This window comes from Xenopus tropicalis, chromosome 4, assembly GCF_000004195.4.
Source record: "Xenopus tropicalis strain Nigerian chromosome 4, UCB_Xtro_10.0, whole genome shotgun sequence".
Taxonomy (NCBI): Eukaryota; Metazoa; Chordata; class Amphibia; order Anura; family Pipidae; genus Xenopus; species Xenopus tropicalis.
Window position 1 is genome coordinate 123,623,562 of NC_030680.2, and position 20,294 is coordinate 123,643,855.

General features: G+C 36.2%; 1 protein-coding gene across 1 annotated transcript in view; it reads right to left on the reverse strand.

Annotated features, from left to right (window-relative positions):
* The window catches only part of sfmbt1 (Scm like with four mbt domains 1), a 56,914-nt gene extending 39,797 nt beyond the window's left edge, over positions 1–17,117 (reverse strand). The window contains 1 exon segment of the mRNA NM_001374840.1: positions 16,885–17,117. The gene's annotated coding sequence lies outside the window, so the exon portion shown is untranslated.
* Positions 17,118–20,294: the final 3,177 nt, after the last annotated feature.

Below are 20,294 nucleotides of genomic sequence, written 5' to 3' on the forward strand. Positions count from 1 at the left end.
AATTAAAGGTAATGGTACATTTTTATTAAAAGCCCCAAATGTATGTGTATATTTTACCTTTAATAACATAAGATGAACATTGCAATGCAGTAGGCAACGTATAGCAATTATATATTTAGTTTGGTAACACCTAAAATGAAACCTATTCATTTAACTTAACATTTTTTTCTCTCAGGTCAGTTTCAAAACATTTCTTTGTATATTCATATACAGTATATATTTTCATTGCCACAAGAAATGTCAGACACAAATATCATTCTATCTAGAGATGGTACAGGAAGTGAAATTTTTGTTCTATGGTCTATTCATTTCCTTTAAAAGAGAAGAAAAGGGAAAAACTAAGTAAGCTTTATCAGAAAGGTCTATGTAGAGAGACCTCTATCAAAAGAAACACAGGATTTCTTGTCTCCTTTTTTGTAAACATGCTTTTAGGGTATCTGACTTTCTCTCTCAGAAACATCCTTCATTCCTGGGACTAGAGTCTGCGCAGCTCTCTCCTCTCCTGCTCCCCCAACCCATAAGAATTCATAAAATTCAATCCCCCCCATCCTTAGGAATGTGTGATCTGAGCAATAAGGGCTAGACTGCAAACACCAAGCTAAAATGTCAGCTGCAATCAGAGAAAGCTTCTAGGGCTCCTTACTCAGGTATGATTAAGTTTTCTGCAGAATAAATATAGTTTTCTAGGTGGCACTAATGTGGCAAATCTATTGGCAGTAAAATGCTATAAATGACTTTCCGTCTCCTTTAAGATCAATAAAGCCAATTACTGACAACATTACAGTAAAGAAAATCCAGAGCAAGGCAAAAAAGACTTAAAGTCCTGTGTTGACACACAAACACCAAGTAAGCACATTATAAATGTAGCACTAGTAAGGGGCTTCCACTTTGATAACTGTAAATGTGGCACAGGTAAGGGTCATCCAAGGAGACACTCACATCCCTGCCAACATGCCAGCCCATGGGTGGAGAAATAGAACAGTATTCATATTTGAGTGCCAGACAAAGAGTCATGGGTATGGGTTAGGTGTGGGCCCTACGATGGCAACATTTTACAGGCTAGTTTCAGGTGTAGGTTAAAGTTTTGTGGGTCGGGTAGGGAGCGGGTTGAGTTTTTCCTGACCCACACATTACTAGTGCTTAACAGTACTTAGTATAAAGAAGGGGTTTAAACATTATATGTTTATTTGGTTACAGAATTTGATTGCCATATCTCATGACCCAAACCTATAATGATGTAGAATAAGCCAAGCTAGATTATAGGCACAAAGACAACGTTTTCAAGGAGGACTGAAACGTTGGAATAACAAATACTTTTTATATATTATCACCATACTTTAAAGCCCTGTGAGTGCCCTGCTTTATATGACTATGTTACTTATTTGCGGTGTGCATGCAGCCATTTTCTCTAATAAGTGAGTGCAACTACTTTTTGGCTTGTTTTATGTATATATGTATATACACTCAAAAAGAATGTCAGTCAAAGGAGATGTTGCACATCAGCAGCTCGCAGCCACAGGAGAAGCTAGGATGGCATCCAATCAGAGGGATCAGAAGCAGTACAGGTTTGAAGTGTACCATCTGCATATCAATTGCAGGGCTGTACAAGCAGAGCTTTTGATGCATTCACATGGAATTTTAAAAATGTGCTTTGATATTGTACTGATATTTGTTGCAAATTCATGTATGTTGCTTTCCTTGGCCTCATTCACTTGATGCTCACACCATCACTGTATATTTTTTTATTCTGTAGCCCTGATTTGTTACATGTTTAAGTAATACCCCTCTTATAAATTATTGTAACATAATAATAATAAATAATAATAATAATAATAATAATAATAAATTACTGATGATAAATCTTATATTCATCAATATAAGGAAAGGCCTTTCAAAAAGCAGTGTACATAATGTTATAAATTAATTTATAAAACAGCACTTCTAATAATAATGTAGATTTAATGCTCTATGGGCACAATTAAATATCAAACTGAAGATTATCCTTTTAAAAAATGTGCTTGGGGACGTGTACTTAGCAGAATGGAATTCCTATATTAGATACAGGCTTTATCTTGCCATATGCTATAAACATATGTAAGGATATGTATAAATGCTAGTTATTACAAACCGGATTCCAAAAAAGTTGGGACACTAAACAAATTGTGAATAAAAACTGAATGCAATGATGTGGAGGTGCCAACTTCTAATATTTTATTCAGAATAGAACATAAATCACGGAACAAAAGTTTAAACTGAGAAAATGTACCATTTTAAGGGAAAAATATGTTGATTCAGAATTTCATGGTGTCAACAAATCCCAAAAAAGTTGGGACAAGGCCATTTTCACCACTGTGTGGCATCTCCCCTTCTTCTTACAACACTCAACAGACGTCTGGGGACCGAGGAGACCAGTTTCTCAAGTTTAGGAATAGGAATGTAGGAACTAGTAGTTAGGCAGGTTATATATAGGCATTATGGTTGAACTTGATGGACGTATGTCTTTTTTCAACCCAACTTACTATGTTACTATGTTACTATGTTACTATGTTACTATGAATGCTCTCCCATTCTTGTCTAATACAGGCCTCTAACTATTCAATCGTCAGGTGCAGGTTATGGCCCAATTCACAATTTGTTTAGTGTCCCAACTTTTTTGGAACTTTTTTGGTTTGTACTTTCAGCTGACCACACCCACTAATGATAGAAGACCCCTTGGCAGGGTCAAAAAGGGATCCCGTTTTCAGCCTGGAAACTATAGGCCTGTTAAAAATTTAGAATAATGGAGGGCACTCCTTGCTAAGATATTCTTGCCCTTTACAAACAATCAAAAAAGAATAAATATATGAAATATCCAGGTGCTAGAGTTTCAACAATCCCCCCATTAGAGGATTATATATACCAATAAAACCCCAAATTAACCCTGAACACCAGAAAGAACTTTCCCAGGGAGGTATTATAGTTAAGACATTTTTATTTAACAAATCGTTATGCAGCCAAAATATTGCATCTTAAACAGTACAATATCCATCAATAAACAATACATACCCCCTAGTGAAAAAACTGAACAAAAGGATATGAAGGCAGATACTCTGGATGAGAGAATACCCCAACGTTTCAGCTCAAACGCCTTTGTCAAGGGAGCTCTAGGCCTGTTAGTCTGACATAAATGGCAGGAAAGCTTTTGGATGGGACAATAAGGGATAGGATACTTTAATACATTACAAATCACAATAGATTAGAGGAACTGAACTTTTATTTGAAAAAATGTAGGTGGTTTTTCACGGTGAGGGCAGTGAGGTTGGGGAATGCCCTTCCTAGTGATGTTGTAATGGCAGATTCTGCTAATGCCAGGATGAGTTCGTATCCAAGGCTATTGTGATACCGAAATTTACAATTAGTATTGACGTTGGTATGTATAGTCTATGTATGTGTATGTATATATATATAGGTCGGTATGGGTCTATGTGTGTGTGCCCTGGGGTTTGCTTGAAAAGGTTGAACTTGATGGACTTTGGTATTTTTCCACCCAACTTAACTATGTAACTGTGTAAAATAGGCCCAGGCATTTTAAGTACACAGAGCCACAAACAGCTCCCCACTGTCTTGGACCCTAAGGTGTGCACAAAAGTACAGAGTGGAAACCAAGGACTGGTTGAGTGCGGGTCCTACAATGGCAACATTTTGCAGATTAGGGTCAGGTGCAGATTAAGGTTTTGTGGGTTAGGGTCGGGTGCAGGGTGAGCTGACCCCCTGCATTACTAATGGGTAACAAGGTAAGCAAGCCCTCAGTACATCCAATTATGGTGGCTCAGTGAGTAGTGCTGGGGTCCTGAGTTCAATTCCAGCCAGGACACTATCTGCAAGAAGCTTGCATGTTCTCCCCATGTCTGCGTGAGGTTACTCCTGTTTCCAACCAAACTACAAAAACATACAAGCAGGTTAACTGGCTTCTGACTAAATTGACCATAGTGTGTGTGTGTGTGTGAATGTGATAAGCTCCTCTGGGGCAGAGACTGATGTGAATGATGAATAATCCCTGTAAAGCATTGCAGAAATGTGTTGGTGCTATATAAATAACAGGAAATAAATAAATGAGTCTGTACAGCCTGGTTCCAGTTATGGAAAGCATAATATATGCAAGTTGCATTGAATGCTAACAGCAAGATATACAGTTCTAAAATAATGTGACAACAATACAGTTTTAAACAAGAATCAACAGCAATTGGATGTGATTAAACACCTTCTCATTTTGCACACACAAACAGCATCTTTGCTTAACCCCTTAAATTCCAGGGCCTGTAGAATCTATGGCAGTAACACAAAGCATGGAAAGATCAAAGCCAAAAGGCATGCTAAGCATTAAGGCGCCTCTTTACTAAAGTGCGATAAATGGCGATAATGACCTGCATCAGAAAATACACCAGAGCTGGTTCACTAAACTGTAAACACTTCTGTGAGAATTTTCTGGTGTTCATATACATATTATTGCTTATTATCACATTCAAAATAAATAAGCTTTTGCAAAAGGTTTATTAAAGACTATCTCTGGATTTATAACCAAATAAAGACAAAATTTTCACCAGTTTTTATCGCCACCCTGAGAGTAGCAATAGGAGAAAAAATGCCAGAAATTGTACACTTAGGGGCTGATTTACTAAGACACGAATTCCGACCGAATTGGAAGAATTCCGATTGGAAAACTAACATTTTGCGACTTTTTCGTATGTTTTGCGATTTTTTCGGCGCCTTTACGACTTTTCGGAAATTATCGCGACTTTTTCGTTACCAATACGATTTGCGCGAAAAAACGCGAGTTTTTCGTAGCCATTCCGAAAGTTGCGTTTTTTTCGTAGCGTTACAACTTGCGCGAAAAGTTGCGCTTTTTTCGTAGCATTAAAACTTAAAAGGCGAGACGTTTCGCGCAAGTTTTAACACTACGAAAAAATCGCAACTTTCTGCGCAAGTTTTAACTCTACGAAAAAATCGCATCTTTCGGAATGGCTACGAAAAACTCGAGTTTTTTCGCAAAAATCGTATTGGTAACGAAAAAGTCGCGATAATTTTCCGAAAAAATCGCAAAATACCGATCATTACGAAAAAAACGCAATCGGACGCATTCGGCCCGTTCGTGGGTTAGTAAATGTGCCCCTTAGAGAGACAATGTCGCTGTTTCTACAAAACAATCATACCTAGAAATGCATTAATGGTGAATTAATCATGAATACAGTGTGAATAACTATATCGGCCATAATTACATTTAGTAATGTGTTTAAAAACTGCTAATACTATTTTATATAAACTATTCATTAGTCTGGTCTACTGAAGTGGTGCCAAATAAATCCACCAGAATTAAAGGGATTGCTAAACTTAAAATTAACTTTTAGCATGATATAGAGAAAGATATTCTGGGACAATTTGCAATTGGTTTTCAATTACATGTATTGGACCTCTTATCCGGAAACCCATTATCCAGAAAGTTCCGAATTACAGAAAGGCCAATTGCCATAGGCTCCATTTTAATCAAACAATTCACATTTTTAAAAAAAATGGTTTCCTTTTTCTCTCTAAAAATAAAACAGTACCTTGCACTTGATCCCAACTAAGATATAATTAATCCTTATTGGAATCAAAACAATCCTATTGGGTTTAATTACTGTTTAAATAATTCTATTAGCAGACTAATTCTGCTAATAGATCCGAATTACGGAAAGACCCCTTATCAGGAAAACCCCAAGTCTCGAGCATTCTGGACAACAGGTCCCATACCTGTATTTAGCTTCTTGCTTAACCTTCCTGTTTGGCATTTCAGCACCTATCTGGTTGCCAGGGTCTAAATTATCCTAGCAACCAGGTAGTAGTTTGAATGAGAGATTGGAGTATGAATAGGAGAGGGACTGAATAGAAAGTTAATTAATAAAAAGTAACAACAGTAGTTTTTTGGCTGCTGGGGTCAGTGACCCCCATTTGAAAGAAATAGTTAAAAGAAGAAGGCAAATAATTCTGTAACTAAACTAAATAAAAATGAAGACCATTTTATTGGGCATTTATGTGCAATGAGACAAATTTGTCTCATTGCACATAAGTAAACAAGTAAGTGCAAAAAAATTTGCAGTGATAACAGGTGATGAGTTATTATTATTATTATTATTATTATTATTATTATTATTATTATTATTAATATTATTATTATTATTATTAATATGAAATGCCAAAATATTCAACAGCATTGTACAATAAATAGGTATATAAATTAAACATAGAATACATATAAAAACAGCCAATTACTAATGTAATAGGTAAAGAGGGCCCTGCCCATAAGAGTTTCCAATCTTAAAGACAATTTTTAGGAACTTAACTAAACGGACGGCTAAAAGTGTATAGAAGGCCCACTTTGGTACAATCAGTAGTTAAAACATACTATACCCACAGTATAACTTTTACTACACTGGTAACAAAAAAAGCCCAAACTTACAAGAACATTGCTATTTGCACAGAACATAATCGTTTATGCATCCAAAAAATAAGTAGGAACTACCATATTGCTTGCTCTAGGAGTGCAACCTGAAATTGCACCCATTTCATTTGCACTTTGCACCTTGCCCAAACACATATTCAGTTATGGCAGTGGCGCCCAACAGGTAGATTGTAACCAGCAAAGCACTGACCACTAACAATTCAGTTATAGTACCGTGCTTAATGAATGAATCTTTCATATACAGGTATAGGATCCAAGCTAAGACTTACAGGAGGCCATCTCCCATAGACTTAATTTTAATTAAATTATTTTAATTTTTTTAAAAAAAATATTTTCTCTGTAATAATAAATCAGTGCCTTGTTATTGATCCCAACTAAGATGTAATTGATCCTTATTGGTGGGAAAACAATCCTAATGAATTTAATGTTTAAATGATTTCTTAGTAGACTTTAAGTATAGAGATCCAAATTACAAAAAGACTCTGTATCTGGAAAACCACAGGTCCCAAGCATTCTGGATAACAGGTACCATACCTGTACAGTTATGGCATTTATTACCCAGAAACACTATTTATTACTATTTATTAGACAGGTGGGGGGCTGTTTGGGCCTCTGTGTAGTTAAAATGCCAGGGCCTAATTTGGAGCTGGAGATAACAGTTAGGGAATTAGAAAGGCTATGAAAGGACTATAACTTGAATAAAATTCTGAATAGGAATGATAATAATAATAATGTAATATAATAATAAAATACACAAGTTACAGTGGGTCGTGGGACACAAATTACATCACTAAACACCAATTATAACTTATGGCATCACTAAGCACTGTTTATACTATATAATAAGGATAAAATACACAGTCCTGAATATCCCATAAATTATATGCTTAAATGGTGCTTAGCGATGTCATCAGTTATAATTGGTCGTTAGGTGATGTAATTGTTGTCACATGACTCATTGAAACTTGTGTATTATAATAAATAATGTAAAATATGACAATATTAGAAGTCACCTTGGAGTACCATGAGCTGTATAAAAGCACATAGCCTTGGGCCTCCTCTGTGACTTATAATATACTTATATTTGACAACAGGGGGTACATTATTTACAATACAATATAGATAAGTAGTATAGACTGAAGAGAAGACAGCTGACTACATAAAAGAGATATTAGAATTTGGTTACAATAGCTGCAGCAGGAAATCGAGCATGGACTCAATGATACAGCTGGGAGTTGTAGTGCAACACGATCAGGAGGGTCTCAGACAGGACATATACTATAATATATAAAAATCCCAGAGTTTGGCATTGAGCAGCATTCTTTCTTTCCAATAAAATCACCACTACACAGGCCTCAGGTTTCTTCGCGCACTCAGTTAATGGGATGCAAGTGTTTATGCATATTTCTGTAATCCTTCCCTCTGCATAATGTTTAGGGATATTACATTATAGTAGTAAGCAACAAATTCATTAGTCAAACGAATGGAAAAAACAGCACGGAAAGTTGGGAGGGAGTTTTATCACACAAAGAGCCAGTGCTTCCAGACACACTGCAGCTGAAACAACGTAGCTTGTAGGAGTATCCTTCCCTTCCCAGCCTAACGGACCTTGATAAAAGGCCCCGGGCTCTCAATATGTTATGTATTGCTTCAGAACAAGAAAGGTTTTGCAATTCTATTTCTCCAGTTGGAGCCTCACTCACTGTTAAAGGTTTGGAGGTGGAGTAATAGGGATATGACTATATTATTTCATATTCAATTATTACTTTTTTCCCACACTGAAAGTATACCTTTGCCATTAGGGAGCTTGTTAAAAAGAAAATATATATATATATTTTTTTTTTTTTAAAATGAGCCCTTTTGTGCAACAACACCAGTAAAATCGCATTACTGCCAGTATACTATTATAAATAATAAGAATCCATCATGTCCTGTGATACTATAGTAACATGCATAAAAGGACTTGGTGCTGCAGCAAAGCGATGTAAGGGTTAACAGTACTCTAGCCTGTGTGACCCAAATAATTTGGCTAAAACTCTGCAACTTATATACATGGTTTTACAAAGATTGTTCATCCACATTAGTCCCTACCCCAGAAGAGCATACAATCTAAGGCAGTGGCCACAAACTGTGGCCATACACCTAAAGCTCAACTTGTTTGGCAAGGTTGCCAAATGAGTAGATCTTTTCCCAATATGTCCCCACCTTATCCAATCCAATCGTTTGGCTCTCAGGCCTAGTATTTTTTGTGGCTGAATGACCGATAAACCAATATTTGCAATAATTAAACCAATAAATAATAAATATAATATATATATATATATATATATATATATATATATATATATATATATATACACATACACACACACACATACATACACATAAAATAATACATAAACTAAATAAACCAATAATCCACATTATTTTTATAATCTAAAATTTGGACCTTTCAGTGAGGCTTGAACTGAAAAAGGTTGATTACTGATCTATATTAAAGGGGTTAATCACCTTTGATTTAACTTTTAGTATGATGTAGAGAGTAATATTTCCAGACAATTTGCAATTGGTCTTTGTTTTTGTATTATTTTTAGTTTATTAATATTATTAGTATTTTAATACTTGTTCAGCAACTCTCCAGATTTATAACAGCTATCTGGTTGCTAGGGTACAAATTACCTTAGCAACCAGGGAGTGGTTTGAATGAGAGACCGATATATGAATAGGAGAGGGCCTGAATATAAAAAAAATATAAAAAGTAAAAATAAAACTGTAGCCTCACAGAGCAATAGTTTATAGCTGTCAGGGTCAGTGACTCCCATTTGAAAGCTGGAAAGAGTTTAAAGAAGAAGGTAAATAATTCACAAACTATTAGAAATAAATAATGAAGACCAGTTGAAAAGTTGCTTAGAATTGTTCATTGTATAACATACTAAAAGTTAAATTAAAGGTGAACCACCCCTTTAATTTTTCCCGTCACTTTTAGTCAAACCATCCAGCATCAGACTGGCCCACTGGAGTACTATGCAAAAACCTTGGTGGCCCCAACTCCACTGATTTAAGCTGGCAGCTGCTATCTATAATATACCTATTCCCACCCTGCCCCTGGTTAAGTCATAAATGGGTAGGTTGGGCTATATTACAAATCACAGCAAGCCTATTTGACCAGGTCTGAGATAAGAGAGGGAGTGTTAAGATAGGGCAGCCATGCATGTGGTGGGCCACCACCGGCAGTCCCACTGGGCTCCAGGTACCCAGTCCAAAGCTGAGACTATTACTTGAAGTGAAGCAAACATAACTGAAATGATAGTGGAATTTGATTCCTAGCACATAAATCCCTGTACATTTAACACTCCCTGCAGATTGTTCATTCTGTTAATCATCTGTTACACTGTATATGAAGTGTGCTCAGCTCTTAGTGGCTGCATCATTTTTCTATTTATTTAGAAATAAATACATCTTTCTTGCACATGTATTGCAGACAGTGTTAATTAAAGTGCATTAATAGCAGAATTTTTTTTCCCTTTAAAACCAAGTTTTTCCCTAACTTTCATTCTGGCACAAAATAGCCAAAAGCCTAAATGCGAAGCTGCAAAATGTCTGTTTTGATAGGCTTTACATCAAAATGTGTTCCCAGCTCAAAGCACGAATAGATCATTATTTTCTATGGAAGCTGCCAGCAAAATCATATTTTTTTTTCACTTTCATAGACAAGTCGTGTTGTGCTGAGACAAAACATCTGGTTGGTAAGATTTCATTAACAAGTTGCCAGAAAGTTTTGCTACTTTTCAATTAATTTCAGTGTCTGACCACAGGTAATTTTGTCACACAGTAAATGGAAATGATGAAAATATAAGTTGCACTATGAGACATGCACCAGTGCAGTTGCCGATTGCAAGCAATCCAATCTGTCCGTAGACTGAGCAAAACTAATTACTGATTGGTTGCTATGCACAATTGCACTTGGTAAATTTAGCTTTTATGTTAGTAAATAAACCCTGCTGTATCAGGCCATATAGAATTACTCTGTAAGGGAAGGGGAACACGGGGAGATTAGTAGCGCCGAGACAATTCTCTATTGTCGGGGACGACTCAAGGCAAAATCACGGCGCTGTGTATGCCATCCCACCAGTGATTTACATTCTAGCCAATGGGATGGCATTGCAGGGAGATTAGTCGCCCGCGAAAACGGAGATTTGTCGCAGCGCGACTAATCTCCCCATGTACCCCTACCCTAACAGCGTAACTGTGATGTTAGAGGCCCATTTATCAACATTCAGATTTTCCTGCTTTTGGAGTTGTTTGAAACCATGATTAAACTCATTTCCAGTCAGTCATGAAGTTTATCAGAGCACAGGTCACATGTGGCACCCTGGGAAATGAAGAATACGGCTAGCCCCAATGTATGCATTTTTGAAAAACAAATTTAAATGCAGGATTCTGCTGGAGAAGCTCTATAAACTGATGCGTTTTGAAAAAATCCTGTTTTCCCATGACAGTATTCCTTTAAAAGGGTTGCAAATAATTCAAAAACTATAAAAGATTAAAAAAAAAAATGAAGACCAATTGAAATGTTGCTTAGAATTGCCCATTGTATAATATATTGAGTTTTTCCATGACTTTCATTCTGGCACAAAATAGCCAAAAGCCTATATGCGAAGCTGCAAAATGTCTGTTTTGATAGGCTTTACATTGAAATGTGTTCTTAGCTCAAAGCAGGAATAGATCATTATTTTCTATGGAAGCTGATTTCAATGCAGGATTCTGCTGGAGGAGCTCTAACAACTTATGCGTTTTGAAAAAAATCCTGTTTTCCCATGACAGTATTCCTTTAAAAGGGTTGCAAATAATTCAAAAACTATAAAAGATAAGAAAAATGAAGACCAAATGAAAAGTTGCTTAGAATTGCCCATTCTATAAAATATTAAGTTTTTCCCTGAACCAACCCTTAAAAAAAAAAAAATTTTTTTCCTGGAAATTCAATGTGTTTAACATAAGCCCAACTGAATAAGTTAATATCAAAAATGAAAAATTGTAATGAATGTATATGGAAAGTTGCTTAGAATTCTGTTTTCTCTGAGTTCTTGACTGACACACCTCGTGTATTTCATCAGAAAGGGTGTAAATTCAATATTTAATCAGGAAAGCATTTCCTGGTAAAATTATCAACTCCAAATGATGAATCACAAAAGAAACTAACAGCAAATTACAAATTCCAGCACAGTCACAATACACACTAAGGGGCACATTTACTAATCCACGAACGTCCGAAAAGCATCCGAATGCGGTTTTTTCGTATTGATCGGTATTTTGCGTTTTTTTCATAAATTGTCGCAACTTTTTCGTAGCCATTACGACTTGCTCGTAAATTGTCGCGACTTTTTCGTAGCCGTCGCGCAGAGTACGAAAGTTTCGGATTCATTCAAGCTTCAGTATTGTGACTTTCCTTGGGCTAGGTTGGAGCTGCAGAGTGCCATTGAGTCCTATGGGAGGCTTCCAAAATCATGCAAAGTCGCAAAGGTTTGCCGGACGTTTACGAGCGCTCAATACGAAAAAGTTGCGACAATATACGAGCAAGTCATAATGGCTACGAAAAAGTCGCGACAATTTACGAGCAAGTCGTAATGGCTACAAAAAAGTTGCGACAATTTACGAGCAAGTCGTAATGGCTTCGAAAAAGTCGCGACAATTTACGAGCAAGTCGTAATGGCTACGAAAAAGTCGCAAAATGTTCGTTTCCAATCCGATTTTTTCCCATTCGGGATTCGGATTAGTGAATTTGTAAATCAGCCCCTAAGGGATGCTCAGAACTACAGGTTAACTGTTTAATATCATGTACACCTTAAGGCCCTCTCTTAACGCACCACGGTTCAGTAGGTAATTCTAGCAAAAGGAGACCTAAAAATGGAAATGCATATTTGCAACTTTTTCACTTGTTTTCACAGAATACACCACAAATAAAGTTTACGACATTTTTTTTAATTTTTCACTGTTCTGCTTTAACAATGAATTGGCTTCATTTGCCACCCTCTGGTGTTCCCCAGCTGCAGCTCAATATCCAGGCTGCCAATCTAATCTGCTACAATTTGCTGCATTTGTTGATACATTTCTGGCCAGCATCTGATGTGTCTATTGTAACAGCTGACTTTACACCCTAATCCTAATTATTATGCAAATGACAATTTTCAGTTCTTTACAACCTATAAAGTGTTTTGAAACATACTGTGCGTAATAATTTGGAACAGTGCATTGTAAGTTTTTTATTCTCAAAAATACTGTTATCATTAGGTTTGTTCAATAAAATTTGAATTGTACTCTTAATAGTTGATAACATGAGAATTATGCTGACGGTTATTTACATTAATTATTTTGGTAAATGAGAAAAATATCATTTGCATAATAATTTGGAACAGGGTGTAGTAAAGCTCAGGGAACATGATCAGTAGGTTATAATGTATCAAGTAATGTAACAAATTTTATGTTTAGCGAGTCAATGAGCTATTGATGCGCAGGCTGGGGCGACACCCGTGGGTCAGACAGATTTGGGCCGACATGCGCATAAATTCCTTGGGTCGCGGGCGAGTTCAGGGCGAGTATTTCCTGCCGCCCTTCCCACCCGCAACCTAACTTCGCCCCATTTCTGCCTACAGGAGTGGATATTTATATATGCGCACCTGCCTTGCCCCGCCCCCTCATGACATCAGAGATGGGTGGGTCAGGCTAGGGTATATAAATAGCCACAGAGCAGCAGCCTGGGTCAGGTGCGGGTCGAATTTTTGTCAACCCGCACATCACTACAATGAGCACTACTTCCTACTCCTATAAGGTGGTGGAAAATAAAGATTTAGGAACTTATAGTTTAGATGTCAAAAATAAACAAGTGTAGTTCTGCTGTATTTTGTGTATTTATACTTATTTATTGTATTTATTATAACACTTGTCCTCCCTGTGTGTAATTTTGTATATTGTAAGACTGTACAGCGCTGCGTACCCTTGTGGCGCTTTATAAATAAAGTTATACATACATATACATACATACAAACAAAACAAAAGTGTCTGAAATCTGATCTACCCCATTGATTTTAAAGAGAAAGTTTACCTTTAAGATATAATTTGTATGTTATAAAATATCTTATTCATTATTTTTTAATTGTTCTTTATTTTTTCCATGTTTTTGAATAATTTACCTTCTTCCTTCCAGATCTCAAATATGCATAACTGACTTTTACTTTTGATCACTTTCTATCCAGATCCACTTCTATTTATCTTCCAGTCTCTCATTCAAACCACTGCCTGGTTGCTAGGGTAAATTGGGCCCTAGCAGCCAGACAGCTGCTGAAATTCCAAACTGAAGAGTTGCCTTGGCAAAAGTTAAATAATTCAAAAACCACAAAATATAAAAAATGAATACCAATTGCAAATTGTCTCAAAATATCACTGTCTGCATCATACTAATAGTTATTTTTTATGGTGAACTTGCCCCTTAATGCTTAATTTTTTTTTGTAGGGTTGTGTGGTTTCTAATACAAATTAGACAAAAGGCATATTTAATAAAAACAAACTAAACAATAGGAATACAGTATTCCATAAGCACTTCACTGTAAACTGGATGTGTGTGGATATTTTTATTTGTATAGAGTTACTGCTGTACATCACACTTCAGAGAGGCAAAATAGTCACAAATAAATACAGAGTGATACAAAAATAAAGCTGTAAAATACTGGGTTAGTCCTTTAGCACATGAGCGTACATCTCAGAATTTAATTCACTAATGATCATTATCTCTACATTATTAAACTGTCATTTTTCTGTTTTTTAAAACTGAGACTGAATCTGATGAGCCCCAATGAATTATTGGTGACAACTATGCATTGTACCCAAGGCACAAATGAGTTTGATTAAAATTAGATTGATAATAGCCCCTTACCAGGGCACAAACACACTGCATACAAGTATGGCTTGCATTTCTTTCAAAAAAGATGAAATTTTCTTTTATGTGGAAGGCCATACACATTTAGATTTTAGTCTTCTTCCGGCGAACGTTCGGATATCGATCGTACATTTAAACGCAACAATCTTAAACTAACATTCAAACTGAAATTGTAGGATAAGGTCTGAACATGAACATACGAAAGTGACTTCCATTGCAGGTCCCCCAAGTATATCCTCAGATACACAATACACGCGCAGATTTTAAAAAAATCATCTGAAAACTAGTTTTGTACTATTTTATTGGTGAAAGTATAGCCAGCTTAAGGGATCCCTTTTTTAAATTTATTTAAAAATTAAATAAAACCCAATATGATTGTTTTGCCCCCCCAATATGGATTCATCCAGCTTAGTTACCATCAAGTACAAGGCACTGTTTTGTTACTACAGTGAAAAAGGAAATCAGCTTTAAAAATTAGAAATATTTGTTAAGCTGGATCCTATGGGGAGATGGCCTTCCTATAATTTGAAGCTGTCTAGATAATGGGTTTCCAGATAAGGAATCCCATACCTGTATAACATCAGGTCTGAACTAGTTAGTCTTCTTTGTTATTATAACTAAAATACCAGGAGTAATTATACAATGTAGTCATAACAGAACATCTCAGAAATTATAATAACTCTAATAACCTTAAAATGCCAGTTGTCAAATCTGGCCCATTGTGTTGTAGGAGGGTTACATAGTACTTTACTTTACTTACCCCCACCTTGTGTTTATGAATCAAATACACCACACACCGTCATGTTAAAAAAGAACATCTATAAAGGTGTGTATTAACTGCATAAAATGTTTAGTAAAAACAGCATTTATCCAGTGTCTTATCACACCAGAATATACTTGCCACTGAATTATTTCAGTTTACATTAATGGCTTCTACAAGGCCCAAAGTGGTATATAATAATGGAGTAAAATATGGCAATAAAAGATAATATTCACACAGAAATATACCATTTTATTTTGACACCAATTTTTACCCATTTTCCAACAAAAATTATTTTACACAGTTTGGCCCCTTTTGCCCCTTAGTGTAGTGTTACAGAGCAACCTATTTCCAACAACTTTTTAGTTGGCATATATTAATTATTTTGCATGCTTTTAGTTAGTGTACCTATTCTTCCTATTTCCAGAGGCTTTCATTTCAGTTCTATTTCAGTTTTTTTATTGCTACCCCTAGCAACCAGACAGCAAATATTCCAACCCTGAAAGCAACAGGACAACAAATGTAAATCTAAAAAAAAAAAACCAAAAAAAATTAAATAGAACAAGAAACGTAGCTGAACAGTGTTTTAGAATACTGTTACATCATACTTATAGTTAACTTTTGGGTGACCTACCCCTTTAAAAACTTTTTTTCAAACTCCAATCAAGGTTGGTGTAGTGAAACAGAAACCTAAATAAATATATGCTAATTTTGGGAGGTGTGTACAAATGATAATTTAAAAATAGATTAAAAAAAAGATCTCATAATGCAGTTCATTTTAAATTTCAAAACAAAATCCAAGTTTTGTGAAGGCAAATTGGGAAAAGCTGCCCTCTCCTACCTACTGCAATACACTAGCATGGCCCCTAATTTTTTATTTGATGTCATGTTTGCTGGTGATGTTGTTTTAACATAAATATATTTATATTTTTTTTTTTACCAACCCTTGTGGATGTCTGGACAGCAAATGGTAATTAATTAGTTGAATTTTTTAAATGTAATTATTTCACGTTTTGCCTAAGAAATTATTATTACATGGGCATAATGGAAAATAAAAGTTAATCTTAATAAAATTAAAAGATGCCGGTGTGAATGAGATAAATATAAACAGAAGTAAATCATATACTGGAAAGCCAAAAGATGATTTTGTGCCCATAAAGTAGCAGCAAGGAGTATTAGGATTTTTCAGCAGTGCCAGTGTACCAGGGCACAGACTACAGTGGAGATGCCTCTATAGAAGCAGGAAAATAACACGAAGTACAGCTTGTAGTGCAGGCACATGAGGCATCCCATTGCCATTTTTCCTGCTATTCACTGCACAGTAATTCTTGGGAGGAATATTGCTCACACTCACAGACACATTATGCTGAGTTTGCATGAAGTTGTTGATCTTAATGTGTTCTCATTGTTATTGTGGCTTTTTTCTCCTGGCAGTGCCTAAAATGTGCAGAAAGTGAGTGGGCAATGGCAGGGCAATGCCAGCCCAATAGATCTATATTGCCAGGTAGACAAATGTCCATGCACTGCTGCTAAAGTGCAGCCAGCTGCCCCCTCCCATGCACACACATATACACAACATCCTCCTACAGGGATACAGTCTTGCAAACTTGGGAAGCTCTTAAAAAACATGTGAGCGCACAGAAAGGCGAGAAACCGGCCCCAGCAGGTAGCCCAGACTCCCCCCTGTCTAAGGAGACCCGTTGCTGAGCTTTTTCTTACCCGTCCAGACTTTTTCCAGGAAGATTTGCAGGGCCCGGTGCGCTGCTCTCTTCCCCTGTGCTTCTCAGCTATTCACCCCCCACCGCTGCTCACTGCCTCATTCCAATATGGCACATCGGCAGCCACTGCGCCTGCGCACCACTCTCTCTCCCGAGCTCACACTGTCTGCCTTCTTTAATTTTTGGGGCTTTTTTACTCTTCCTCCACCCACTTTCTCAGCATTCTTTCGCCACTATCTTCCTTCAACCTCCCCCAATTTATTTTTTTACTTTTCTCTTTGTCACCATGAACTGACAATCTAACACCTGTCTGTACATGCATTGTCGTTATTGATTACTTATAAACTGGGAATATTCTGAATTAAATGTGACGCTATATAGAAATGTACTTTGCATATTCTCGCTTTCGTTATTTATATCTTCTATTTTTCTTTTGCATTTCCCGGATTTTTATTTTATTTTTTTAAATCACCACAGGGGATCTAACCCTTCCCCAACAGATGACTAATTTGCACCTTTATTACATGTAATTAAAGTCACGAAACTGAAAGCAAATTTTTAGTGACCTGTATAAAATAATAAGAAAAAATATGATGTGGTTTAAACTCTGAAAGCAATATAATTTCACCTTCATCTACTCAGAGGGGCATGCATGGCTATAGTACAGCCAGCAAGTGAACTGCTGCTCCTCCCCAAGTACAAGCAAGCAGAAATAAGCAGATCTGTGTAGATGAAATTGCTAAGCTTGTCTTTTTGGGCAAGCTGGGAGAATCAGTTTGCTTTAGCTTCTTACTTCCTGGTAAGGAATTTGTTCTCTACTGTGAATGACACACACATCAGGAAATGAGTGCAAGAAAAAATACTTCCCCATGACTTCTGACAAAGAAAAACCACAAGCAGCACATATGTTCAAAGCCCTGTCAAGGTAAGGGGAACTTTTTATCTCTTGTGTTTTGCTGTAACAGTTATTTTTAGCTTTATTAGCCATTTTAACTGAATGGTTTTGGCAGTTTTTAAAAATAAATAAAAACATGTTCTGCATTTGGATTTACACCTAATTATGAACATTTTAAAAGGTTTTTGCATATAGTGTGGAAAAAATACTTATACTGCAAATAATCGAAATATCCGTCAGTGTGATCACTATGCCCATTGTGCATTTGAAACTTTACACCCACAATTTCTTATATGCAGAGTGTGATTTATTCATAGAGTAAAGCCGTAGAATTCTTACACTATGTTACCTAGTCTGCACAACTGCAGGACACATTGGCAGTTTATTTGTCACTGGTGTTACAAAAAGCTGCTTTAATGATTCTGGAAAGTCTTGCACAAATAGCATATAACTATGTAGTGTAATGTCAGTCTGCCATTTTGTGACATTTCTGCAGATGTTTGATAGATTGGACTAAAACCAAAATAATCAGCGAGATTTGTAATATTGCATCTTTTGCTCATACAAGTTTGTCTATGCATACAAATAGATATTTCTTTCTTTTATTTAGTAAATGGTATATGCTAAGGAAACATATCCTACCCCATCCACTTTAAATTGTGAGTTATTAAGGATATCAGAGGGCATTTAGGTAACCGCAACATGCTGCAGAATTGACCAATGCCCTTCCTTGCTGTGGGTGCCATTTACTTGTCGTTCATCCTTTATCCCATCGAAACACACAAATGGTCGTCGACTACAGAATATAATACATTAATGAACACTTTTTCCAATTATTATTGTTTCTTGTGTAGGGATACTGTGTGTGAATGGAGCATTGTATCTCTTCTGGAACAGAGAAGCAATGTAATGTATTGACCATATACATGCATGTAGATATAGGCCTTGTGAGTTAGACTTATTATTTTTAGTGGTATCATATGAATAGATGAAAGAAATTATATTAGTCAGGAAATGATATATTTGTGTGGATAATAGGTATCTATTTTCAGGGTGTGACTCGTTATAAGGATGAAGCAGATTTCAACTGTGACTTTGCAGAATATAAAAATATGCTTGTGACATATCACTATATTATTTATAGCACATTATATATATGTTCTAAAGGGACAATGTACATCACAGCACCTAAAGAACATTTACAGTTGCACTGGATACCATTAAAACCATTAAGAAAGGCATTTGTCTTCAATAAGTCACTGCAACCCTATTTCTTAATTGCACAGACTCTCAGGTGGGCTTTAGATAGCCACCCTGTGGATATCCATGTGCATTATAAATCCAGTATAAAGGACTTTAAAAATATAAAATATTATGCATATTGCCTACTGAATTTTTTTTTTTTATAATATTTATTTATAAATATAAAGTTTCCTATGGACACTACAGACTTACATAGTTCTGTGGTATTCCTAAAAATAATTTATTCTCCGATGATACCTTATACTGCATAGAGTGTGAGAGAGAGTTGATCATTATACAGAGTACATTATTCTTCCTAGTACTGGGAGAGAAATTGGGACCAAATATTGTCTCTCGCCTTTGCATAATTCCAAAAGGAAGTAGTTGCTGTAGAAAGGTTACCTGTCTCATGTGCAATACTTGGTTAAAAGCGAACATAAATTTTAACACTATATATGTATAGTGTCCCTTTCACTTGTAGTCCATGCATTGCATAGAATATGCTAACTCCTACAAAGTATGCATTTGCAGGACTGGAATTACCCTGGAATAGGTACAAAATACTGGGCCAAGGGCAGCATTCTTGTTTGTTCTTGCAAGAACAGGCCTCACAAACTTTTTCACCCAGACAAGCACCAGGCATTATTAGTGAAATTTAAGTTAGGGTTAGAAGTGTCTGCAGATAAAGCTTTCATCTACAGAAAGCAAAACCCTTTAAGAAACAAAAAATGGGAAGGGAGGAGGCAACTCAGGCCTCACCAGACAAGTGCGACTGGTCTCGCAGTTTGGAAGCAGAACTCTAAGTACAGCTATCATCTGTGATGACAATACTAACTAACTCATGTGTTATGCATTGAATCCTTTGAAGTTTTTTGCCTTTACAAAGGATTTTGTCCCAGGAGTGGTAAGGGCATAATATAATGCAGAGCAAAATCATGTAGTGTGATGTTGTCAGTACAACTAACACATATTTATGCTATTGTACACTACTTGAGGTAACCCAGATATCTGTCTGGGTCTGATTTAACTAAGGTGGTAGGAAGTGACAAAGCAAATCAATTAAAAGGACACAGAACACTCCTACAAAAGGTCATTAATAGCCTGCTGCCATTACAAGTCTATAGCATGGCAATGTGGTGGTTAGCATCTCTATTATATAGTGCTGTGAAATATGGTGTCTCTTTATAAATAAGTGTTAATATCATAAAATATTAATAATTCCTGCCTATCATTGCTGAAGTTTTATTCCAACAGTAACATACACTTTGCATGCA